The sequence below is a fragment of the Hemitrygon akajei genome, unplaced genomic scaffold (assembly GCF_048418815.1).
Source record: "Hemitrygon akajei unplaced genomic scaffold, sHemAka1.3 Scf000034, whole genome shotgun sequence".
NCBI lineage: Eukaryota > Metazoa > Chordata > Chondrichthyes > Myliobatiformes > Dasyatidae > Hemitrygon > Hemitrygon akajei.
In genome coordinates, this window is record NW_027331920.1 from 2,839,177 (window position 1) to 2,866,485 (window position 27,309).

The following is a 27,309-nucleotide window of genomic DNA, read 5'->3' on the forward strand; positions in this document are numbered from 1 at the left end:
GCTGCTCCACATCTGGGCAACAAAGGATTGGAGCACATGCATATTCTGGGGGTTGCACCAAGCATTGTTGACAATGAAGCATACCCCACCTCCTTTACTCTTCCCAGTGAGGGGTTTCCACCTGTCCACAGTGAACAGGGAGAACCCAGAGGGTTCGATGGCGTGGTCCGGTATCTCCTCCGTCAACCAGGTCTCCACAAAGCACAAAACGTTACATTATTTTGTTTCCCGCTGGTGAGAGATTCTGGCTGTCAGTTCACACAGCTTGTTGTCCAGGGACTGGGTTCTAATCATGCTGGGAATATGGGTTTGTTGGATTATGCAATATGTCCCACTGTCACGTTCTTGGTAACCCCACATTGTTTTTCTCAATGCCTTTAGTTGATTTTAGGATACACGTTTTAATGAGGTCTCAGGATTCTGTTCTGCTTGAGAATCTTACTTCGTGGTATATTGTGGAAAATTATTATGATGTGTTAAACATTGCTGCAGAAGAATCAAACGATAACTTAACTAGGACGACGGTGTGGCTGTTTTTTTGTTCATGAATTGCAAGTAACGATAAAGAAACAACTTACCAACCATTTATCAGTATATATAGTAGAATTTGTTTCCCTCGTTTTAGGCTTACAGTGGGAGGTGGAAATTTGTTCATGTAAAGTTGTCATTTGTTCAGATACCTTTTCAGTTTTAATGAGTCTTAAAACAGGTAATTCTCGCAGTAGGACAGATTTACTGTCGGAAATTCATCAAACATTATTTCATCCGCAGAATATTAGTTTATCCTGCAAACAGTTACAAAAGCTGTTAATATTTCAACTAACATATCAGAAGCTAAGGGGTTGGTGGGTTAAGAATTATGTCAAGACTGGTGGGATAAAGGGCACCAATGGAGACACCTTTACAGAATACTTACCTGTTGTGTTTATGGAAGATTGTGGATGAAACAAGAAGGTAAGGAATTGACATGACTTGGAATTTGACACACTATGCCTAATTACTGTATTTCTTTGTTCGTGTTGGGAAGCATCATTCTGGGTATGTAGTTTTCATTTTAAAAATGGCAATAATTTTAATTTAACTCACGCTATTGTGTTTTGTTACGTACAAACTATAGGACTTTTGGGGGGGTAATTTAGGTATCATTTGAAAAGGGAAGCAGTGAGGGTTTTATGTCCCAATTCTCTGCACCGCACTCCAGTCCAGTTCGTATCCGGGATGCGGGCTTCAAATTGGAGTGACCGCCGCTGTTTATACAAACCCCGCCCTCGTTCTTCACGTCAGCCAATTATACAAGAAGAAGGCGGAGACTGGTGTGATTGACAATGGATTAGCCAACCAGCATCCGGCTAGACCGTCGCCATCAAAGTGGTCCTGCCGAAGGGTCTCGGACCGAAATGTTGCTTCCCGACTTGCTGAGTTCCTCCAGCTTGTTTGTATGTGTCGACTAGATCTCCGCCACTTTCTGGCAACGTCGGGCTGCGAGTTCGGTGGGCGGGAATGGGAACTAATGGGCATATTTGCAGACCAATGGGCGAGCGGCATTCAGCAGTAATTCTTTGACTGCCATCTGACGGATCCAATGAGGTACCGAGTTTCCAGGCCGGTGCTTTGCCCCGTCCCACACACACACTCTGGTAACCTCCCGGAGCTGCCGGTCGATGGGACAATCCGCCCGGGAATAAACATAGAAACCTCTGGCACAAAACAGGAGGTTGCTGTGCCGAACATGTCCTCACCTTAGAAACACCTGGGAGATGAGGCGGTGAATGTGAGGAGCTGGAGCCCGGACCGGAGACACTGCGGCCGCCTCTGCCGTGTGCTCAGGACGCGGCTTTATTAATGAACTGAAGCCCCGAGGTGACCGGATATTTCACCGGCTCATCACCTGATAACGTCTGACCGGCGCAATCCCCACGGTGACAGATTGTGATTACATTAATGAGTTAATATTTAACCATATGTGGGAGTCAGTTGTCTCAACAAAGGTTGGGATCAATTGAATATGCTGCCAGTGTAAATTTGCCTTGAGACTCGTCACAGCTCTAAATCTGCACACAACCCCACATACACATTAAGTGCAGGAATCATTTCACGGAATGGCTGTCTCCATTAATAAAAATCAAAAAAAGAGGTCAAAGTTCATATTGCATTTATTATTGAAGTCTGTATAAAGGGAACAACCATGAGATTTGTAACACCTCGAAATCCACCGGTTTCCCCAAGTCAGTGGTCAGCCCCGAATCCGCCAACACACCCACTCTTCACATATCTGCAAATCGGTGTGCACCCACAAATCTGTGCTCACCAAAAAAAAACCCACATTCAACCCTCCAGTCAGTGTGCACCCCAAAGCAACCGACACACCTGTTACCAGCTCCTGTTTCCTTAACTCTGAGTGTCACTTTCAGAGGCTGGAGCTGGTTTCTGAGTGACAGCCGAAGAGAGAGAGAATATTTAAGAACTGTGTTCACAAAACAGCTGCCTCCTCCTGAAAAGTAGCAAGAACAAAGTTTAAATTTCAAACACACGTCCACATGCATAGTCCCCATATTCTAGTTGACATCCCCTTAAATCTACGCTCCTCCCCAAACCATCCTCACCCCGGTGTCAGTGGGTGCCCGCAAATCCACCAACATCCCCATATTCACTGACAAACCCCTATGTCTGCGCAAATCCCTGTGCACCCCATATTCTCCAAAACATTTCTAAGTCAGCACAATCCTCAAATCCGTGTGCAACCCCAAATCCGCTGAGACACTCAAATCTGTGCGCAGCCCTGAATACTCCCAAATCCCCGTGCACCCTCAAATGCCCAAAGCAGTGTGACCCCCAAATTCACCGACACTCCAAAATCCATATTCACCAACATACCCTGAAACCTTCGCACATCCGCAAATCAATGTGCAAACCCATTTCCATGTGAACCCCCAAACCCGCTGACATCCCCACAAGCACACTAGATTATCCCAGAGAAAGAATCATTTCCAACAGTTCACAAAATAGCTGTCTCCATCTTAAAACGCTGAAAATGCAAACTGCATTCATTTTGAAAGTATTTTTGTATGTCTGCATCTCTGTGTGTTTATATGCGTCCTCGTATGAGTCTGTCCGTCTCTTTGTGTGTCTGTGTGTGTTTGTGTCAGAGACCAGCTCGCAGACGGCGCTCGGTCTTTGTCGTGACGGCGTAACTACTGAGAACACACGGCTATCCCATCTACTCCACACCCCCTCCCCCGCCTATTCTGCAGCACACAGAAAGGGAACAAACTGGCCTCTCCCGGAAACCACAAGCCTTTATCTTCTGAGAGAACATTGCTGCTTTCCAAACTATGAAGTATTACACAACATCTATAATTCACTGTGAATGTCAACCGTCATCACAGTGCGGGGTGGGGGATGTGGGGACGGGTGGGTGGTCGGGAAAGCAGGCGACAGAAAAGGGGGAAGGTTAGGGAGGAATGTGTGGAGGAAAGAGTGGGGCAGTGGGGATGAGAACGGATGAAGAGAGGAGGACAAGGAGAAAGATTGAGGCTATATATATTTAGTCTCTCTCTCTCTCTCCTCTCTCCTCCGCACTCCCCTCCCCCGCCTATTCTGTAGCACATAAAAAGGGAACAAACTGGCCTCTCCCGGAAACCACAAGCGTTCATCTTCCGAGAAAACAGTGTCACTGTCCAAAAAACGAAGAATTGCACAACATCAGACAATTCACTGTGCGAGTCAACCGTCATCACAGTGCGGGGAGGGGGATGTGGGGACGGGAGGGTGGCCGGGAAAACAAGCTGTAGTAAAGGAGGAATTGGGGTGAAGGTGAGAGGCAGGCGAAGCATTGGGTAGAAAGGGAGAAAGAGACAACAAGATAAAGGAGGAGTGAGTGAGTGGGTAGGGTAGGGAGGAATGTGCTGAGGACAAGGGTGTGTCAGTGGGGAAGGGAACAGATGAAGAGAGGAGAGAGACAGAGAGTGTGTGGAAGAGAAGGAAATAGGTGAGGGGAGAGGAGGAAGAGAAAGAATGAGGGAGTGGGAGACAAGAGATGGAGAGAAAGAGACAGTGAGGGAATGGGGAAGCAGAGGTGGCAAAAGTGGGAAGGGGTGAAGATGGGGGCAGGAGAGTGGGGAGAGTTTGAGCCAAAGAGGAGGAACGAGATATTTTTGGGAAGTGGGGTGAACGCCAATGTGAAGTTGAAGGGAGTGTGTGTGTGTGTGTGTGTGTGTGTGTGTGTGTGTGTGTGTGTGTGTGTGTGTGTGTGTGTGTGTGTGTGTGTGTGTGTGTGTGTGTGAGAGTGTGTGTGTGTGTGTGTGTGTGTGAGTGTGAGAGAGAGTGTGTGTGTGTGTGTGTGTGTGGGGGGGGGGTGTATGTGTTTGTGTCAGAGACCAGCTCGCAGAGAGTGCTCGGTCTTTGTCGTGACGGCGTAGCCACTGAGAACACACGGCTATCCCGTCTACTCCACATCCCCTCCCCCGCCTATTCTGTAGCACACAGAAAGGGAACAAACTGGCCTCTCCCGGAAACCACAAGCCTTCATATTCCGAGAGAACATTGCTGCTTTCCAAACAATGAAGAATGACACAACATCTATAATTCACTGTGCAAGTCAACCGTCATCACAGTGCGGGGTGGGGGATGTGGGGACGGGTGGGTAGCGGGGAAACAGGCGACAGAAAAGGGGGACGATTAGGGAGGAATGTGTGGAGGAAAGAGTGGGGAAGTGGGGATGAAAACGGGTGAAGAGAGGAGGACAGGGAGAAAGAGATTGACGCTATATATATTTAGTCTCTCTCTCTCTCCTCCACACTCCCCTCCCCCGCCTATTCTGTAGCACATAAAAAGGGAACAAACTGGCCTCTCCCGGAAACCACAAGCCTTCATCTCTGAGAGAACATTGTCACTGTCCAAAACAACCGAAGAATTGTACAACATCAGACAATTCACTGTGCGAGTCAACCGTCATCACAGTGCGGGGTGGGGGATGTGGGGACGGGAGGGTGGCCGGGAAAACGAGCTGCAGTAATGGAGGGATTGGGGTGAAGGTGAGAGGCAGGGGAAGCGTTGGGTAGAAAGGGAGAAAGAGACAATAAGGGAGAGAAGAAGGGGAGTGAGTGAGTGGGTAGGGTAGGGAGGAATGTGCTGAGGACAAGGTGTGTCAGTGGGGAAGGGAACGGATGAAGAGAGGAGAGAGAGAGTGTGTGTGGAAGAGAGGGAAATAGGTGAGGTGAGAGGAGGAAGAGAGAATGAGGGAGTGGGAGACAAGAGATGGAGAGAAAGAGACAGTGAGGGAACGGGGAAGCAGAGGTGGCAAAAGTGGGAAGGGGTGAAAATGGGGGCAGGAGAGTGGGGAGAGTTTGAGCCAAAGAGGAGGAAAGAGATATTTTACAACTTTACAATCCCTGGCTCTGATCGCCACACTTTGACCATGGGTATCCAGTATCAATTCACTTCTATTCCGAGCAGGAAATCCTGAAAGCACATCGTTTGCTTCCCGACAACAGCCCCAACCAATTCCCCTTCATCGACACTTTATTTGGAGTCAGAGAGCACTATAACAAACAAACAAACAAACCCTTTTTCCCCATTTAGTCCGTACCGAATTGTTATTCTGCCGAGTCCCATAACCGCAACTGGACCATGGCCCTCAATACCCCTCCCGTCCATGTACCGATCCAAACTTCTCTGCAGTGAAATCCATAACTTCCACTGACAGCTCTTCCCACACCCTCACCACCCTCTGAGTGAAGGAAATCCCACTCAGGTTCCTCTTAAATATTTCACCTTTCACCCTTAAACTGCGACCTCCAGTTCCCATCTCACCCAAACTCAGAGGAAAAATCCTGCCTGCATTTACCCTGTCAACAGCATTCATAATTTGGTATAAATCTGCAAAATCCCCCTTCATTTTCCAACACTAAAGGCAATAAAGTCCTCAGCTTTTCCTAAAGCTCGAGTCCTCAAGTCCCAGCAAACGTATTGTAAATTTTCTCTCCACTCTTTCAATGTTGTTGATAACTTTCCTTCAGGCCAGTAACAAAAACTACACACAATACTCCAGATTAGGCCTGACCAATGCAGTAAAGCCGAAACAGGGGATAGCTTTACTGCACCACAACACAATCTCAAAGCCTGTGCTTGTATCACACCCAAACATTATAAAGTTAAAACTGAAGCTGATCTATAAACCACAACCATAATCAAGAACAGATCCAATTAAACAAATGAGATTGGTCAACAAATACTTTCATGTAACACCCTAGAATACCCGCAGGGATAACTGAGCATATTTAATGTTTCTTTATATTAATCAATTATTTTCTTATCCGGTGCTTCCATGTCAGCTTATTATCCGTCCACATGCCTGGAAATCTTACCACTGACACCTTTTAAGGAGTTTGACCATATTAGTTCCTATCATTTCCAATCAAGTGCAGGTTCATTAATCCTGTTGGTAAAGCACATAACTTGACCCATCTACTTGCCGACTTTTCGACCTTATTAATTGCGAATGCATCCTATATACAGTAACATTGAAATTTCTACCTCTAATCAATAAACCTCCATCATCTGCATATAGAGATTTACACAACGATAAACCTATCTCAGAAAAAAATATTAATTGTAATATAAAATAATAAATACTGCCTGTGGGATCCCAGTTTCTATCTCATAACAACCTGAATATAACTTTCCCACCCATACCTGACACAAAACGTTCAATTAAAACAACTCAAAGTTAGATACCAGCCCTTCCATCCTCATTTCCAAAATTTATTAAAAATTCTTTCCTTCCATAAATAACATCTGCCTTTTGAATAGTAAAAATACTGCTGTTACAACATCTATATTTAACTGGTTTTACTAATACCATCTTCCAAATATAAAAATGTATTCAATGTCATACTTGCCCATCCAGACCATTACAAGACGTACAAATAGAAACAATCAGAAAAAATTGTACAATAGCCCTCTCAATTGCATTTCCAAAAATTTATCAAAAGTCCATCAATAAATATTATTTGCCTTTTCAATATCAAAAATATTGCTATTACAACTCTTTATTTAACTGTACTTTCCTAATATGATCTTCCAAACCCAAACTGATTCCAATGTTATTTAAGGCAGAGATTGCTAGGTATCTGAGTAGCCAGGGTATCAAAGGTTATGGTGAGAAGTTGGGGGAGTGGGACTAAATCAGAGAATGGATCAGCTCATGATAAAATGGCAGAGCAGACTCGATGGGCCGAATGACCGACTTCTGCTCCTTTGTCTTATGGTCTTATTCTACCGTTCCAAATTCCCCTCTGATAAAACGTGAAATGACCTCTTTTATCAAAAATATAATTCAAACACTCAATTACCATACATTCCACAAGTTTACATAAATGAGACTTTAATGATATTGGTCTACAAGAAGGACGATCAGACGGGGAGATCCGGGTTTTAGAATGGGAACTACTACAACCATTTTCCATGAGAAAAGTCGATGGCCAAACCTCCAAATACGATTCAGAAAGTTAATATTCTCACAAAAGAAAATTACACACATAACTGTTGAATCAAGATTTTCTACAAGTTCATGATACATTTTATTCCCATTCACAACACTATACTTTGCCCCTTTCCTTATAAAACTGACAACACCATGCCTCTACCAACTAACCTGTCAAGCCAAACGACAATATAATCCTGCACAGCAATAAAACTTAAAATGTGCAGGTTTCCTGAACAGATATAACATCGGAAGAATCTGACAAATCGGAAATAAACTGCTGAAAGTGTTGACCATGTAAAATCAGGCTTCTTGCATTTCACTTCAATATTTCAATTCCATTACATATCTTCACAAGTAGACTGGGATGCAGAAACCCCCACAAATCAGAGCTTCATTTACAGGTTCCCACAAAACACCAGTTACACCAAGATACCTTTCTGCAGCTTTCACAATCATTTTAATTTCCTCAGTAGGATGAGATGTCTGATCAGTACAATTCACCACATCGGTTATAAACGTCATAAACTTCATTTTATCCAGCAGTGAAGTGTCTTTGGTGAGAGAACTGTGACGCCGGTATATATCCACTGACGTCACAGTCTATTCTCTGAGTGGGATCACTTTATCCAGTTTACCTGCTCTGCTTGCTGTACTTGTCCTTGAACAGGCCCTTCTGCTCACTGTGTTGTTCTGAACCCATTGAACTGGTCATTTCATGCCTTACTAAACCAATCCCTTCTGCCTACACAAGGAACACATCCCTCCATTCTCCTCACATTCACGTGGTATCTGATAGCCTCTTTCGCATCTGCCTCCATCACCACCTGATATTCACTCCAGACACCCACCACGATGGGAATGAAAAACAAAACTTGAAACGCAAATCTCCTTTAAACATCCTGAGTCAGGTTTTTAACATCATTGACTTTTCTAATTGTTTTTTTCCAACAGCAGCTATGCAGAGAAAAGATACAAAATTACACTAAATTACAAAATACTTCAATAGTGCAAAAAGGACCAATGAGGATGTGTTCCCCCTTTCTCCTGAAGTGCATGCCCACTGGCATTGGACATTTCCTCCTTAGATAAACAATCCCGGCTGTCCACTCTGTCTGTGTCTCTCACATTCCTGTAAACGTCTGTGAGACCTCCCTCAGCCTCTGCCACTCCGGAGAAAATTACCCGAGATTGTCCGGTCTCACTTTATCCAGGCAGCATCCTGTTAAGCCTCTTTCACTCACCATCCAAAACCTCCACATTATTCCTGTATTCGAATGCAATTCTCCAGATGTGGGTAAACTAGAGATTTATACAACTGCAACATAACTGTCTGACAATGGAACCACTATCTGGGAGTTATGAACTCGGATTCCAAGATCCCCCTGTAGATCAACCCAGTCCAATCTCGCCCCATGAATATAACAGCAACGAGATAATGCTGAGGCTTTATAAGACACGAGACAGGCCGCACTTGGAGTATTCTCAACAGTGTTGGACCCCACATCTCAGACAGGATGTGTTGTCATTGGAGAGAATCCAGAGGAGGTTCAGAAAGATGGTTTCGGGAATGAAGGAGTTAAAACATGAGGAGCACTTGGCAGCTTTGACCCTGTGTTCACTGGAACTCAGAAAAATGCGGGGCATCTCATTGAAACCTACCGAATGTTGAAAGGACTGGATAAGGTGGATGTGGAGAAGGTATTTCCTGTGGTGGGGCACAGCCACAAAGTCGAGGGGCCACCTTTTCAAACAGAGGTAAGTAGCTTATTTTTTGTATTAGCCAAGGTGTATTGGATCTGTGGAATGCTCTGCCACAGACTGTGGTGGAGGCCGAGTGTGTGGGTATATTCAAGGCGGAAGTTGGTCGTTTCCTGATTGGTCAGGGCATCAAAGGATATGGCGGGAGGTCAGATATCTGGAATTGAGTGCGATCTGGGATCAGCCATGATGGAAAGGCGGCAGACTCGATGGGCTGAATGGCCTAATTCTGTTCCTATGCCTTATGGACTTATGAACACAAGCCCCCTCAATCATGATGAATCTCCTCTGCACTCTTCCAGCACAAAACATCCTTTGTACAGAATGCTAAGCGGAACTGAATGTAACTTTTCAAGAACGTTGTCAAGTCAGGCAGCATCTGTTGAGGGGAATAGAGTCGATGGTTGGGACAGAACCGCTCCCTTACGGCACTAACACAGGCCCTTCGGCCCAACCTTACCATGCTGTCCTCCTGTCCATTTAAACTAATCCCTCTGCCTGTCTTTGACACAGAACACAGAAATCTACAGCACATTACAGGCTCTTCAGCCCACAATGTTGTACCGACCATGTAACCTACTCTAGAGACTGCCTAGGATTTCCTGATCGTATATCCCTCTATGTTTCTAAGCTCCATGAACCTATCTAAGAGTCTCTTAAAATATCCTATTGTATCCACCTCCACCATCGCTGCAGGCAGTGCATTCCATGCACCCACCACTCTCTGTGTAAGAAACTCACCCCTGACATTCCCTCAGTACCGACTTCCAAGCAGCTTAAAACTACGTCCCCTCGTGTTAGTCACTTCAAGCCTGGGAAAATGCCTCTGGCTATCCACATGGTCAAAGCCTCTCATCATCTTATACACCTCTATCAGGTCACCCCTCATCCTCCATCGCTCCAAGTAGGAAAGGCCAAGTTCACTCAGTCTATTCTCATAAGGCATGCTCTCCAATCCAAGAGCAACATCCTTGTAAATCTACTCTACACTCTCTATAGTATCCACATCCTTCCTGTAGTGAGGCCACCAGAACTGAACACAGGACTCCCAAGTGGGGTCCAACTAAGCCCACAGCCCTGCCGTGTTGAGGTACAATTACTTATGTACAGGTTAGGAGAAATATAGCTTCAACATCACCTCACAGCTCTTGAACTCAATCCCACGGTTGATGAAGGCCATCACACCAGACCCCTTCCTAACAACACTGCCAACTTCCACAGCAGCTTTGAGTGTCGTATGGACATGGACCCCAAGATCTCTCTGACCCTCCACACTGCCAAGAGTCTTACCATTAATATTATATTCTGTGTTCAAATTTGACCTGCAGAAATGAATCTCTTCATCTGTGTTGAACTCCATCTGCCACTTCCCGGTTCTGCATCTGAGGCGAGGAAATAGATTGCTGAGCCTTTGGCTAGGATCATTATGTCCTCATTGTCCACGGGAATGGTACCGGAGAGTTGGAGGGAGGCGAATGTTGTCCCCTTGTTCAAAAAGGGTAGTGGGGATAGTCCGGACAATTATAGACCATTGAGCCTTACATCTGTGGTGGGAAAGCTGTTGGAAACGATTCACAAAGATAGGATCTATTGGCATTTAGAGAATCATGGTCTGATAGGTGACAGTCAGCATGGCTTTCTGAAGGGCAGATCGTGTCTAACAAGCCTGATGGAGTTCTTTTAGGAGGTGACCAGGCATATAGATGAGGGTACTGCAGTGGATGTAATCTACATGGATTTTAGTAATGCATTTGATAAGGTTCCACACTGTAGGCTTATTCAGAAAGTCAGAAGGCATGGGATCCAGGGATGTTTGACCAGGTGGATTCAGAATTGGCTTGCCTGCAGAAAGCAGAGAGTTGTGGTGGAGGGAGTACATTCGCATTGGAGGGTTGTGACTAGTGGTGTCCCACAAGGATCAGTTCTGGGACCCCTACTTTTCTTGATTTTTATTAACGACCTGGATGTGGGGGTAGAAGGATGGGTTGGCAAGTTTGCAGAAGACACAAAGGTTGGTGGTGTTGTGGATAGTGCAGAGAATTGTCAAAGATTGCAGAGAGACATTGATAGGATGTAGGAGTGGGCTGAGAAGTGGCTGATAGAGTTAACCTGGAGAAGCATGAGGTGGCACACTTTGGAAGGACAAACTCCAAGGCAGAGTACAAAGTAAATGGCAGGATACTTGGAAGTGTGGAGAAGCAGAGGGATCTGGGGCTACATGTCTACATGCCTCACTGGTAAACAGAGTAGTTAAGAAAGCTTATGGGGTGTTAGCTTTCATAAGTCGAGGGATAGAGTTTAAGAGTCGCGATGTAATGATGCAGCTCTATAAAACACTTGTTTGGCCACACTTGGAGTACTGTGTCCAGTTCTGGTCACCTCACTATAAGAAGGATGTGGAAGCATTGGAAAGGGTACAGAGGAGATTTACCAGAATGCTGCCTGGTTTAGAGAGTATGGATTATGATCAGAGATTAAGGGAGCTAGGGCTTTGCTCTCTGGAGAGAAGGAGGCTGAGAGTAGAAATGATAGAGGTATAGTTGATATTAAGGGGAACAGATAGAGTGGACATCCAGCGCCTCTTCCCCAGGGCACCACTGCTCAATACAAGAGAACATGGTTTTAAGGTAAAGGGAGGGAAGTTCAAGGGGGATATTAGAGGAAGATTTTAAACTTGGAGAGTGCCCGAGTCAGTGGTGGAGGCAGATACACTAGTGAAATTTAAGAGCCTACCAGACAGGTATATGGAGGAATTTAAGCTTAGGGAGGCAGAGTTTAAGGGTCGGCACAACATTGTGGGCCGAAGAGCCTGTACTGTGTTGTATTGTTCTATGTTCTATCTATTTCTCGCTGGAATATATCTTTCAATTTATTTTTTTTAATTGAAGGCACGACACAGTAGAGAAAACGTAATGCATTACACTTTCCTCCATTTTGCTTTTATACCTTACCCCTAAACAACACCACAACGTCATCAGTGGGGCCTTCTGGGAGTTGTAGTCATGGTCCTCGTTCGCTCCCTGTCAAAGCATGTTTCGTCAGCCACCACAAACGTCACCGAATCAGACCCACTGAGGCGCGAAGGGGAATCGGACACGTCTCTGTGGGCGCCGAGGCCGGCTACACCGACAGAAGCGAATCGCTGATCACCGCCATTGCGATGGAGCGGAAGAGGAGGGGCTGATCATGGGCCGATTTCCTCCAGCCATTCGTAGCTCAGATTTAACACTGACCCCTGCTGTCATTGGCTGTAGAGACTGTCGCTCAAAAGGGAACTCGGAGGGTGATTAGTTTATGTGAACGTCAGTCAGCTTTCCTGTCTTTATGAGTTTGGATTTGGATTTATAACGGGACAGGAAGCAAATTGGGAGAAATGTGAGTTTTTATGTGATGGTGCATCAGTCTCCGAGTTACATTATTAACAATAAAAGGGCAAAGGCCGTTGTGAGGAAGTAGGTGATTTACTGGAGTTTATATGGAGATAATATTGGAAGGGATATCAAACTTGGAATTGTTTGGGATACGATTTAGAAAATGGGGGGATTTGTGGGGATCATAATATTCCAGTGTTGATTAATGAGGGCAAAATGATTGTTACTGAAACAGGGAAGGTTGTGTTACTGGCTGGGTCATTTGCTGAGATTCATAATCAGGATAATTTAAGTGAAGAAGTTAAACAATGAAAGGATATGTTTTTCAGTGAATACCCTGATGTGCTGGAAGTCAGCTGTAGCAATTTCTTTGTATGAATTTAAGAAGTCTATTAATAATGCAGGTCGTGTCCCCAGGACAGAGTGATATTTGAAATTGTAATTGTATATAATTCTCTTTTGTGAAAATATTAAATGTTTGAATTGTGCATCTACTTTCCTCATGGAAAATGGAAATAGTAGTGCCTATTCTAAAACCTGGCAGATCCCCATCTGATCCTTCTAGTTAAGGGCCTATATCGTGAATGTCTCATTTATGTAAACTTATGGAATGTATGGTAATCAAGCGCTTGAGTTATATTTTGGAAAGAGTGGTGATAAAGTGTTTTATTAGAGTGGATTTTGGAAGGGTGAAATGACATTAGATTCAGTTTGAGGTTTGGAAGATGATATTCGGAAAGCACAATTAAATAAAGATGTTGTAATAGCAGTATTTCCTGATACTGAAAAGGGAAATGATATGGAAGAAAGGACTTTTGATTAAATTAGGAGTGAGGGGGACATTGTATAATTTTTCTGAGTTTTTTTTTGGATGGACTGTCCAAGTACCGGTCGGCATGTTATGTTTGTGTTTCTATGAGATAGAGAATGGGATCCCACAAGGCAGTATTCATTATTTAATATTATGATTAACGATATATTCTCTGAGATGGGAAAATGGGATACCCTGGGTAAATCACAATATACAGATGACGTAGCTTTATAGATTAGAGGTATTAATTGCAATTTACAATTAATAGGTCAAACAGTGGGCCGATTGATGATAATCTTAAGCTTTCAGTCGTTAAAACACATTACGTGGTTTACAAACAGCATTAATAGACTTGCACTTGATTTTAAATTATATGATTAATATCTTGAGGAAGTGTCAGTGGTAAGATTTCTCAGTATGTGGATGGATAATAAGCTGACATGGAAGCACCTATCAGTAAAATAATTGATAAATGTAAAGGAGCTTTAAATCTCCTCAGACATCTATGTGGGTATTCTTGGGTGCAACATGAAAATCTTTGTTGACCAATTATATTTGTTTAATTTGATCTGTTCTTTATTATGTCTGTGTGGCTTATGGATCAGCTTCATCTTCAAATTAAAAATGTTTGTATGTGATACAACTACAGACTTTTAAAATTGTGTTCTGGTGCAGTAATGTTGTCCCCTGTTTTGGCTTTACTGATTGCAATGAGACAATTGCCCTCAAAGTAACAGAGGTTCAAGTTGATGTCAACATACTGGATTAATTTATGGGGGCAAGGAAATGATCATCCTGTTAAAGGTGTGCTGGGGGACGGTTGGGGACATCACAAGAAGAGTGTTTTTTGTTTTGGGTGGCTGGGTTCTTACCACGCTGGGAATATGGGTGTATTTGATGATACAATATGTCCCACTGTAGCTTTCTCTGTAACCCCACCTTGCTTTTTCCAATGACTTCAGTTGATTTTAGGTTACACGATCCGATTCGGTTCTGCCTGAGAGTCTGTTGGTTCATCAGTATATTAATGAAAGTTATTATCATACAGTAACCATTTTTACAGATGAATCAAAAGATAAGTTAACTGGGGATGTTGGTGTGGCTGTTTGTGTGTGCCTGAATTGCCTGAAATGAATTATAGCCATTTAACAGCATAGGAAGCAGAATTCTTTCCCAACAGTATAGGCTTACAGTGGATGGAGGAAATTGGTCCTTATAATTTGCTCAGAATACATTTCGGTTTTGATGAGTCTTAAACAGGTCAATCTGGCAGTAGCTCAGATTGACTGTTGGAAACTTGTCAAACGGTATTTCATATATTAAGTTTGATTTATATGTCTGCACATTATGGGTCCTGCACATCACACTGTTGAGGGAAATGATTATGTTGACTGTTTAGCACCAAAAGCTGTTAAATGTTAAGCTGTGGATATAGACCTTCCACTTAGCAAATTAGAAGCTAAAGGGTTGGTAGTGTTAAGAATTAGGGGCTTAGGGAAAGACGTAGGACAATGGACATAAGGACAGACACCTTTACAGAATATATAAACCTGTTGGGTTTATACAAGAAGGGCTTAAAATAAGGGAAGGAATGATATTGACTCGACTTAGAAATGCCCACACTATGCTTAATTATGCCTTGTAACTAATTGGAAAACTTCATTCTGTGTCGTGTACATTTTGTCATTATAAAACTGTCGAAATACATACTATTTCAATGTGAAGCGTACAAGGCTGAAGAAAAATTAAATGCAGTCTTCAGTACAATCTTTGCGATGGTAGATAGTTTTCAGATAAAAACTATTAAATTATGGGACTGACTTTAAATCAATTCACAGTTTGAGCTGGAAAAGGCATGTAATAATTGTGTTAAACCTAAGGAAATGGCATATAAAGTAGCAAAGGTGAGTGGGATGTTGGATTATTGGGATGCTCTTAAAATCCAACAAAAGGCAACAAAAAAAGCCATAAGAATGGTCAAGACGAAATATGAGAGCAAACTGGCCAATAATATAAATCAGGATACTAAAAGTTTAGTTTTCGGTTACATGAAGAGTGAAAGGGAGATGAGAGTTGATACTGGACCACTGGAAAATGATGCTGGTGAAGTAGTAATGGGGGACACCCTAATGGCAGATGAACTTAATGAACAATCTTCACTGTCTTTTCCGGTCAGCACCGCCCCCACTTGTCCCATTTAACTTGTCTCATTACGGGTGGACTTTAGGACCCGGGGGAGGTCAGGACCCGCCGCCCGCAGCTGCTGCTGAATCCCCGGTGTTTCTGTTCGGTTGACGGATGCGGTGAACGAGTTAAAATTAATCGATCGACAATTCTCATGTCGTGTTTATTTCACTCCATAGAAACATAGAACACTACAGCACAGAAAACAGGCCATTTGGCGCTTCATTTCGGTGTGGAAACCTCATTCCGCTCGTCCCATTGACCTGCACCCAGTCCGTAACCCTCCAGTCCTCTCCCATCCAGGTATCTATCCAATTTATTCTTAAAACTTAAGAGTGAGCCCGCATTTATCACGTCAGATGGCAGCTCATTCCACACTCCCACCACTCTCTGAGTGAAGAAGTTCCTCCTAATGTTCCCCCTAAACCTTTCCCCTTTCACCCTAAAACCATGTCCTCTCGTATTTATCGTTCCTAATCTAAATGGAAAGAACCTACTCGCATTTACTGTCTATATCCCCCATAATTTTGTAAACCTCTATCAAATCTCCCCTCATTCTTCTACGCGTCAAGGAATAAAGTCCTAACCTGTTCAATCTTTCCCTGTAACTCAGCTCCTGAAGACCTGGCAACATCCTAGTAAATCTCTGCACTCTTTCAATCTCTCCAACCTCTCCATGGATACCTCATGTCTGAACTTTCTGAACTAACCTCCCATGTGGGACCTTGTCAAAGGCCTTACTAAAGTTCATGTAGACAAAATCCACAGCCTTTCCTTCACCTACTTTCTTGGTCACCTCTTCAAAAAACTCTACTACATTCATTAAACACGATCTACCACGCACAAAGCCATAGTGACTATCCTTAATCAGCCCTTGGCTGTCCAAATACTTGTAAATCCGATCTCTCTGAACATCTTACAATAATTTACATACTACTGATGTCAGGCTCACTGGCCTGTAATTACCTGGTTTACTATTGGAACCTTTTTTAAACAACAGAATAACAAGAGCTACCCTCCAATCCTCCGGCACTGCACCCGTGGCTGAGGGCATTTTAAATATTTCTGTCAGGGCCCCTGCAATTTCTACTCTAGTCTCTCTCAAGGTCCGAGGAAATATCAAGTCAGGCCCGGGGGATTTATCTACCTTTATGCGCTGTAAGGCAGCAAGCACCTCCTCCTCTTTAATCTACAAATGTTCCATGACATTACTGCTTGTTTCCATTCCTTCCATATACACTATGCCAGTTTCCTGAGTAAATACTGATGCAAAAAAACTGTTTAAGATCTCCCCCATCTCGTGAGGCTCCACATATAGATGATCACTCTGATCTTCTAGGGGACCAATTTTGTCCCTTACTATCCTTTTACGCTTAATATACTTGTAGAAACCCTTCCGGTTTTCCTTCACATTATCTGCCAAAGCCACCTCATGTCTTTTTTTCCTTCCTGATTTCCTTCTTTAGTATTTTCTTACGTTTTTGATACTCTTTAAGTAACTCATTTGCTCTTTGTTGCCTCTACCTGCTATACACCTCTCTCTTTTTCTTAACCAGATCGCCAATATCCCTTGAAAACCAAGGTTCCCTATGCCTGTCAACTTTGCCTTTAATCCTGGCAGGAAAATGCAAACTCTGCCCCCTCAAAATTTCACATTTGGAGGCAATCCACTTACTGAACACATCCTTGTCAGGAAAAAAAAACTTATCCCAATCCATTCTTCCTAGATCTTTTTTCATTTCCACAAAATTAGCCCTTCTGCTATTTAGAACCTCAACTCGAGGACCAGACTCATCCTTATCCGTAATTAACTTGAAACTGAAGACATTATGGTCACTGGACCCAGAATGTTCGCCTGCACATACTTCTGTCACCTGACTGTCTGGTTTCCTAATAGGAGATCAAGTATTGCATCCTCTCTCATAGCTAGCTCTATATATTGATTTCGAAAACTTTCCTCAAAACATTTCACACACTCCAAGCCATCTAGTCTTTTTACAGTTTGGGAGTCCCAGTCAATATGTGGAAAGTTAAAATCCCCTACTATTACAACTTCCTGTTTCTTACATCGGTCTACTATCTTTATACAGATTTGCTCCTCCAATTCTCTCTGACTATTGGGCGGTCTATAATACACCCCTATTAGTGTGGTCACACCTTTCCCGTTCCTCAGCTCCACTCATATGGCCTCTGTAGACAAGCCTTCCGGCCTGTCCTGTGATGTTTTCCCTGACCAGTAATGCCACTCCACCCCCTTGCATCCCTCCCCTTCTATCATTTCTGAAACAACGAATATTTCTATCATGTATAAACCTTAGGTGAGAGGTTATCTCTTTGTATTAATGTATTAAAAATAAATTATAAATTCTACCAATGGAGCATCTTACTAAAGGATTCATATTCAAAATAGTATCCAACAAATCAGATTCTTGCATATATGGAAACTTAAATAATTATTTTTGTAAAAAATTTCTAACCTGAAGATATTGCAGTAAGTGTGTATGAGAGAGAGAATATTTGCTAATTAACTCTTCAAAAGTCATCAATCAACCATCAGAAAATAAATGAAAATAAAAATAAATAAATCTGCAAAAAGAAAAACAGATCCCCTTAATCACTAAAGATTAAACAAGATTGGGAGAGAGAACTTAATATGACCTTTGTTAATGAAGATGGTCAATTCTTCTTTAATATGTGCCAATCAGTGTTTAATTCAATTTAAAATTGTTCACTGTTACTATTTAACAAAGGAGAGACTATCCAAAATATCTCCTAACATAGACAATTATTGCGATAGGTGTAAAACTGAAGTAGCCACTTTTTCACATATGTTCTGGTCATGTTCTTCATCAAAATCATTTTGGAAATCTTTATTTTCTACAATTTCTAAAGCTCTGAAAATTAATTTACAACCTAATGTACAAACCTTTGATTTCTGTCTATACATGCAGTCCTCGCATGACCTTTATCCTCCTCCACCTCACTATCTGCTCTAACACTCTGGTTCCCCTCCCACTGCAAATCTAGTTTAACCCCCTCCCACCCCCCCCCCCCCCCCCCCGAGCAGCATTTCAAATCTACCCGCAAGGATGTTAGTCCCCCTCCAGTTCAGGGGCAAACCGTCCCTTCGAAACAGGCCCCACCTTCCCGGGAACAAAGCCCAATTGTCCAGAAACATGAAGCCCTCCCTCCTGCACCATCTCCTTAGCCACGTATTTAGCTGCACTCTCCGCACATTTATATTTACAGGGACTTTACTCCGGACGCCGGTCCCGGGACCCGACCCGTTTACAGACCCGAAGCGGAACCGGAGCAGACTCTCAGCCACTGGTTTCCATCCCAGGTCGCGAAGAGAGGATAAAGTTTCCCCGTGAATTTATTCCCAGTGAAGGTGTGGAGATGGGACTTGGTCTCGGCGTTGTAAAATGAAACTGTCCCGGACTCGTAACTGAGATAAACTCCCACCGTCCCGGGGATGGGACCGGCAGCGAGACGGGACTCGGGGGAGGGGAGACCGGACACGTCACAATCCCGATGTAACACGTCACAATACCGCCTGATGATCCAGAATCCGGTCTCCGGACTCAGACTGAACCGTCCCTTCCTCTCCACAGACTCGGCGGCGACTCCCAGACACCAGCTCCGATTCCCTGTCACCTCCACCTCCCAGTAATGTCTCCCCGATGTGAATCCCTCCGATCCCAGCACACAAGGCCAGATTGTGAATCTCTTCCCGGAGTCAGGGAGATTCCTCCGGGTCCCGGTCCATCTCACACTCTTCCGATCCTCAGACACCTCGAGATACTGATTCGCCGTTTCCACATCCAGGGTGACAGAGACTGGGGGGAGAAGCAGAGAATTAGAGAGTCCCAGGGGATCGGGGGGAGACTCGGGCAGCGCGGTCCCGGGGATCGGGGGGACACTCGGGCAGCGCGGTCCCGGGGGATCGGGGGGAGACTCGGGCAGCGCGGGTCCCAGGGGATCGGGGGGAGACTCGGGCAGCGCGGGTCCCGGGGATCGGGGGGAGACTCGGGCAGCGCGGCCCCGGGGATCGGGGTGATACTCGGGCAGCGCGGCCCCGGGGATCGGGGGGAGACTCGGGCAGCGCGGCCCCGGGGATCGGGGGGAGACGTGGGCAGCGCAGCCCCGGGAATCGGGGGGAGACGTGGGCAGCGCAGCCCCGGGGATCGGGGGGAGAATCGGGCAGCGCGGCCCCGGGGCCCCGGGGATCGGGGGGAGACTCGGGCAGCGCGGCCCCGGGGATCGGGGGGAGACTCGGGCAGCGCGGCCCCGGGGATCGGGGGGAGACTCGGAAAGCGCGGCCCCGGGGATCGGGGGGAGACTCGGGCAGCGCGGCCCCGGGGATCGGGGGAGACTCGGGCAGCGCGGCCCCGGGGATCGGGGGGAGACTCGGGCAGCGCGGCCCCGGGGATCGGGGGGAGACTCGGACAGCGCGGCCTCGGGGATCGGGGGGAGACTCGGGCAGCGCGGCCCCGGGGATCGGGGGGAGACTCGGACAGCGCGGCCTCGGGGATCGGGGGGAGACTCGGACAGCGCGGACCCGGGGATCGGGGGGGGGGGGGGGACTCGGACAGCGCGGCCCCGGGGATCGGGGGGGGGGGTGGAGACTCGGGCAGCGCGGGCCCCGGGGATCGGGTGGAGACTCGGACAGCGCGGCCCCGGGGATCGGGGGGAGACTCGGGCAGCGCGGCCCCGGGGATCGGGGGGAGACTCGGACAGCGCGGCCCCGGGGATCGGGGGGAGACTCGGGCAGCGCGGACCCGGGGATCGGGGGGGGGGGGGAAGACTCGGGCAGCGCGGCCCCGGGGATCGGGTGGAGACTCGGGCAGCGCGGGCCCCGGGGATCGGGGGGGGGGGGTGGAGACTCGGGCAGCGCGGCCCTGGGGATCGGGGGGAGACTCGGGCAGCGCGGCCCCGGGGATCGGTGGGGAGACTCGGGCAGCGCGGCCCTGGGGATCGGGGGGAGACTCGGGCAGCGCGGCCCTGGGGATCGGGGGGAGACTCGGACAGCGGGGCCCCGGGGATCGGGGGGAGACTCGGGCAGCGCGGCCCCGGGGATCGGGGGGAGACTCGGGCAGCGCGGCCCCGGGGATCGGGGGGGGTGGGGAGACTCGGACAGCGCGGCCCCGGGGATCGGGGGGAGACTCGGACAGCGCGGACCCGGGGATCGGGGGGGGGTGGAGACTCGGGCAGCGCGGCCCCGGGGATCGGGAGGAGACTCGGGCAGCGCGGCCCTGGGGATCGGGGGGAGACTCGGGCAGCGCGGCCCTGGGGATGGGGGGGAGACTCGGGCAGCGCGGCCCCGAGGATCGGGGGGAGACTCGGGCAGCGCGGCCCCGGGGATGGGGGGGAGATTCGGGCAGCGCGGCCCCGGGGATCGGGGGGAGACTCGGGCAGCGCGGCCCCGGGGATCGGGGGGAGACTCGTGCAGCGCGGCCCTGGGGATCGGGGGGAGACTCGGGCAGCGCGGCCCTGGGGATCGGGGAGAGACTCGGACAGCGCGGCCCCGGGGATCGGGGGGAGACTCGGACAGCGCGGCCCCGGGGATCGGGGGGAGACTCGGACAGCGCGGCCCCGGGAATCGGGGAGAGACTCGGACAGCGCGGCCCCGGGGATCGGGGGGAGACTCGGACAGCGCGGCCCCGGGGATCGGGGGGAGATTCGGACAGCGCGGCCCCGAGGATCGGGGGGAGACTCGGGCAGCGCGGCCCCGGGGATCGGTGGGGAGACTCGGGCAGCGCGGCCCTGGGGATCGGGGGGAGACTCGGGCAGCGCGGCCCTGGGGATCGGGGGGAGACTCGGACAGCGCGGCACCGGGGATCGGGGGGAGACTCGGGCAGCGCGGCCCCGGGGATCGGGGGGAGACTCGGGCAGCGGGGCCCCGGGGATCGGGGGGAGAGTCGGACAGCGGGGCCCCGGGGATCGGGGGGAGACTCGGGCAGCGCGGCCCCGGGGATCGGGGGGAGAGTCGGGCAGCGCGGCCCCGGGGATCGGGGAGGATTTCCGCTGGACGGAGAGCAGAGAGACCCCTGGCCCTTGACTCCTCAGACAGGGTAAACATCCTCCCTCACTCCTGCCTGTTGACCCCTGAAAGAATTTTGTGTTTCCATGAGATCTCCTCTCATTCTTCGAAACTGGGAACAGAGAACATAGAGCAGTACAGCACAGGAACAGGCCCGTCATACAATGTTCACATTCATTTGTGAGTGTGAAGTGGGGCAGTGTGATGGTTTGAGACAGTAAAGGAGGTGATAATGGGAACCAGTAGGGGACAGATGAATGGCAGATTGGACCAGTAGGGGGAGGTGTGGAAAGCCTGTGGGTGAACTGTGTGTGTAGACGTAATGAGAAGCTAGAGGGGGCAAAGATGGCAGATGAGGATGACTTTGTCCCCTTTCCCACGACCCCATCCCCCGCAGCCCCTCATTAGGACAGGGGATGAATTTGCAGGAACCCTTAAGCAACACAGGTCCTGATGAAGTGTTTCAGTCTGAACCGTGGACTGTTTACTCTTTTCCATAGAAACTTCCCGGCCTGCTGTTCCCCCAACAATTTGTGTGTGTTACTCTGCTTTAAATATACTCAATTATTTGGCCTCCACAGCTGCCTGTGGCAGATTCACTATCCTGTGGATAAAGGAATTCCTCCTCATCTCTGTCCTAAATGGACATCCCTATAGTCGGAGGCTGTGCTTACCGTTCTCGACCCACCCACATCCTCCCAACATCAACTCTCTCCCGACAGGTGTCAGAGAGATCTGGCGAGACCATTCATCAGGACCTGTTTAGCTTGGATTACCAGCATCTGCAGAGTTTCTCATGTTTGATTTTTAAAGCAGAAGTTAATAAGTAAACTTCTTGATTGGTCAGTGTCTCCAATGTTATGGGGAGGAGGCGGGAGAATAGGGTTGATGGAGATAATAAATCAGACATTCCTCTAAACTCCTGTGAGTACAGGCCCAGAACCATCAGACAGTCCTCATATGTTAATTCTTTCATTCCCGGAATCATTCTTGTGAATCTTCTGGACCCTCTCCAATGCCAGTACGTTTTCCAATAGAAGGGACCCAAAAACTGCTCACGATACTCCAAGTGTGGTCTGACCAATGCCTTATAAAACCTCAGATTTACATCTTTGTACTTGTATTCTAATCCTCTCGAAATGAAAGCAAACATTGAGTTTGCAAATCTTACCACTGACACAAACTGCAAGTTAACCTTCAGGGAATCCTGCACAAGGACACCCATGTCCCTTTGCACCTCTGATTTTTCAGTTTTCGCCCTGTTTACAGAATTGTCTCTGCTTTTATTCCTTCGACCAAAGTCGTACCTGCCTAAGTTTGTACCTGCCAAACTCTACCTGTGCTACAAGATCCTCATTCTGTATACTGGTGCATTCAAATAAGACCATAAGACAAAGCAGCAGAAGCCGGCTATTCGGCCCTTCAAATCCGCTCCGACATTTTATCATCAGCTGATCCATTCTCCCATTCAGTCCCACTCCCCCACTGTCTCACCATGACCTTTGATGCCCTGGCTACTCACATACCTATCAATCTCTGCCTTAAATACACCCAATGACCTGGCCTCAACTGCCGCAAGAAATTCACAGATTCACCACCCTCAGGCTAAAAAAATTTCTTCACATCTCCGTTCTGAATGGGCGCCCTTCAATCCTTAATTCATGTCCTCTCGTACTAGACTCCCCCACCATGGGAAACAACTTTGCCACAACCACTCTGTCCATGCATTTTAACATTCAAAATGTTTCTGTGAGGTTCCCCCTCATTCTTCTAAACTCCAAGGAGTACAGTCCAAGAGCGGTCAAATGTTTTTCATATGTTAACCCTCTCATTCCCGGAATCATTCTAGTAAATCTTCTCTGAACCCTCTCCAATGTCAGAACATCCTTTCTTAAATAAGGAGCCCAAAACTGCACACAGTATTCCAAGTGAGGTCTTACGAGTGCCTTATAGAGCCTCAACATCACATCCTGCTCCTGTACTCTATTCCTCTAGAAATGAATGCCAACATTGCATTCGCCTTCTTCACCACCGACTCAACCTGGAGGTTAACCTTAAGGGTATCCTGCATGAGCAGTCCCAAGTCCCATTGCATCTGTTCCGAATGTGCAACAACTCTCACGGGCCGAAGGGTACAAATTCGTCCCCTCCTTCTTAAGAATCGCAAGATGGCTTTTAATTCGGGTCTGGGACCCAGGAAATGAGAGAGAATCCTCAGGTTTTTGCAATGTGTCCTGGCCCCTCAGCAAGACAAAGCCACAAATAACGGCCATTGTCTCTTGGAGACGGAATTGTGTATTGAGTACTGTACTATTCATTGAAGACCTCAGGGAATGACCGGAGTGGGCTGATTGAGGGATTGCATCATCCCAACCTGACTGACATCTGAGTAAGGATAAAAGCGGGTCTGGGAAACAACCCCTTGAGACGCTCCAGGAGAAATGTTAGAAATCCCGTGACAGAGTTTAATAGCGACAGCCGGTGGAGGGCTCGCGTGCGTCCTTTCCCGTTGCCTGGGATTGGGGCCTTACCACGGAAGAACGGCTTCGCTAAAGAAGAGGCCACCAACGAAATTTCGAAGGATCGGCATCATAAAAAGGAAAAGCTGGCAAGTTTCTAAAAACTCTCTCTTGACTCCAACCAAATGCTGAAGCCTGCATGAACTGAGTGACTTTTATATTTCCATCGGACAATACATTATCCCCTAGACAACGATAGTTATTTCTTATTGATTATTATTATACCCGCACTTTTAGATTTAGTATTGACGATGTATATTATCTGTATGTTTGCATTGATATTATTTTTGTGTATTTTTACCAATAAATACTGTTAAAAATAGTACCATCAGACTTCAACCGACCTCTCTATCTTTGCTGGTAAGTGACCCAGTTACGGGGTTCGTAACACATCTCAGAATTTTGAATTCTCTCTCCATTTAAATAATAGCCCGTTTATTTCTTCTACCAACGTGCATGACCTTACACTTTTCAACATTGTATTTCATTTGCCACTTCTTTGACCATTCTCCTAATCTATCCAAGTCTCTCTGCAGACTCTGTTTCCTCAGCACTACCGTCCCCTCCACCTATCTTTGTATCATCAGCAAACTTAGCCACAAAGCCATCTATTCCATAATCCAAATTGTTGATATACAACGTAAAAAGAAACGGCCCCAACAAGGACCCCTGTGGAACACCACTGGTAACCGGCAGACAACCAGAATGGGATCCTTTATTCCCACTCTCTGGAGATTTATCTACCCTTAGACTATTCAGCTTCCTGAGTACTTTCTCTGTCGTAATTGAGACTGCGCACACTTCTCTTCCCTGACACCCTTGAGTGTCCGGAATACTGCTGATATCTTCCTCAGTGAGGGCTGATGAAAATACTCGTTCAGTTCCTCAGCCATCTCCTTATCTCCCATTACAATTTCTCCAGCATCATTTTCTATTGGTCCTTTCTCCACTCACACCTATTTTTTACTCTTTATATACTTGAAAAAGCTTTTAGTATCTTCTTTGATATTATTTGCTAGCTTCCTTTCATAGTTCATCTTTTCCCTCTTAATGGCCTTCTTAGTTTCCTTTTGTAAGCTTTTAAAAACTTCCCAATCCTCTGTCTTCCCACTAATTTTTGTTTCCTTGAATGCCCTCTCCTTTGCTTTTACTTTGGCTTTCACTTCTTTTGTCAGCCACGGTCGCAACCTTTTTCCATTCGAAAATTTCTTCTTTTTTGGAATATATCTGTCTTGCACCTTCCTCACTTCTCGCATAAACTCCAGCCACTGCTGCTCTGTCGTCCTCCCGCTAGTGTCCCTTTCCAGTCAAATGTGGCCTGTTCCTCTCTCGTGCCACTGTAATTTCCTTTACTCCACTGCAATACCGATACATCGGATTTCGGCTTCTCTTTCTCACATTTCACAGTGAACTCAATCATGTTACAATCACTGTCTCCTAACGGTTCCTTCACCTCAATCTCTCTAATCACCTCTGGGTCATTACACAATATCCAATCCAGTACCTCTGATCCCCTAGTGGGCTCAACAACAAGCTGTTCTGAAAAGACATCTCGTAGACACTCTACAAATTCTCTGTCTTGAGATCTAGTGTCGACCTAATTTTCCCAATCCACTCGCATGTTAAAATCCCCCACAATTATCATAACACTGCCCTTCTGGCAAGCCTTTTCTATTTCCTGTTGTAATTTGTAGTCCACCTCACTGCAGCTGTTAGGAGGCCTGTAGATAACTGCCATCAGGGTCCTTTTACCCCTGCGATTTCTTAGCTCAACCCAGAAAGATTCTGCACCTTCCAATCCTATGTCACCTCTTTCTAATGATTTAATATCATTTCTTGCCAATAAAACCACGCCACCCCCCTCTGCCTACCTGCCTATCCTTCCGATACACCGTGTATCCTTGGACGTTCAGCTCTCAGAGACATGCATCCTTTAGCCACGTCTCAGTGATGGCCACAAAATTATACCTGCCAATCTGTAGCTGTACGACAAGATCATCCACTTTATTCCTTATGCTGTGTGTATTTAAGTATAACACCTTAAGTCCAGTATTTGGTACTCTTTGTTTTGATTGCACTGCAACTCATCCCAATGGCTGCAAATTTGCCCCATCACCTGCCTGTCCTTCCTGACATCTTTCCTACTCACTATCTTAGATTTATTTCTGTTTTCCCCCTCTTCCACTTTACCATTCCGGTTTACCACCCCCCTGCCAAATCAGTTTAAACCCTCCCTAACAGCTCTATTAAACATTCCCGCTATGGTTCGGGTGTAACCCGTCCTTTTTGAACAGGTAATACTTCCCCCAGAAGAGATCCCAATGATCCAAGAATCTGAAGCCCTGCCCCCTGCACCAGTCTCTCAGCCACGCAGTCATCTGCCTGATCCTACTATTCTTGCCCTCGCTAGCAATTGGCACAGGTAGCAATCCTGAGATTACTACCCTGGAGGTCCTGCTTCTCAGCTTCATTCCTAACTCCTGGAAATCTCTCTTCAGGACCTCCTCCCTTTTCCTCTCTATGTCATTGGTACCAACATGTACCAAGACAGCTGGCTACTCGCCCTCTCCCTTCAGGATATTCTGGACCCGATCCGAGACATCCCATACCCTGGCACCTGGGAGGCAGCACACCATGCGGGTATCTCTACCAGGCTCACAGAATCTCCTGTCTGTTCCCCTGACTATGGAATCCCCTCTGACTACTGCATTCCTCTTCTCCCTCCTTCCCTCCTGCACAACAGCGCCAGGCTCAGTGCCAGAGACCCGGTCACCGTGGCCGTCCCCTGTCAGGTCATCCCCCTCAACAGCATCCGAAACTATATACGTTGCTGAGGGGGGCAGCCACAGGGGTGCTCTCCACTATCCGGGCATTTCCCTTCCCTCTCCTGACAGTCACCCAGTTTTCTGACCCCTGTAGCCTAGGATGACTACCTCCCTGTAGCTCCTGTCTATCACCTCTTCATTTTCTCTAATAAGCAGTAGGTCATCAAGCTGCAGCTCCAGATCCCTAACACGGTCTCCGAGGAGCTGAATCTCGGTTCACCTGGTGCAGATGTGGCTATCAGGGAGGCTGGAGGTCTCCCAGGATTCCCACATCTGACACCCTGAACAAAGCACTAACCCTGCAGACATGCT

At 47.0% G+C, this 27,309-nt stretch overlaps 1 long non-coding RNA gene across 1 annotated transcript; it reads right to left on the reverse strand.

Annotated features, from left to right (window-relative positions):
* Positions 1 to 2,135: 2,135 nt before the first annotated feature.
* On the reverse strand, positions 2,136 to 10,609 carry LOC140720000 (uncharacterized). Its single transcript, XR_012097071.1, has 2 exons — positions 10,535 to 10,609; positions 2,136 to 2,491 (listed from the first exon to the last, which is right to left on the reverse strand). It is a non-coding gene; the product is annotated as an uncharacterized lncRNA (long non-coding RNA).
* Between the last annotated feature and the right edge of the window lie 16,700 nt (positions 10,610 to 27,309).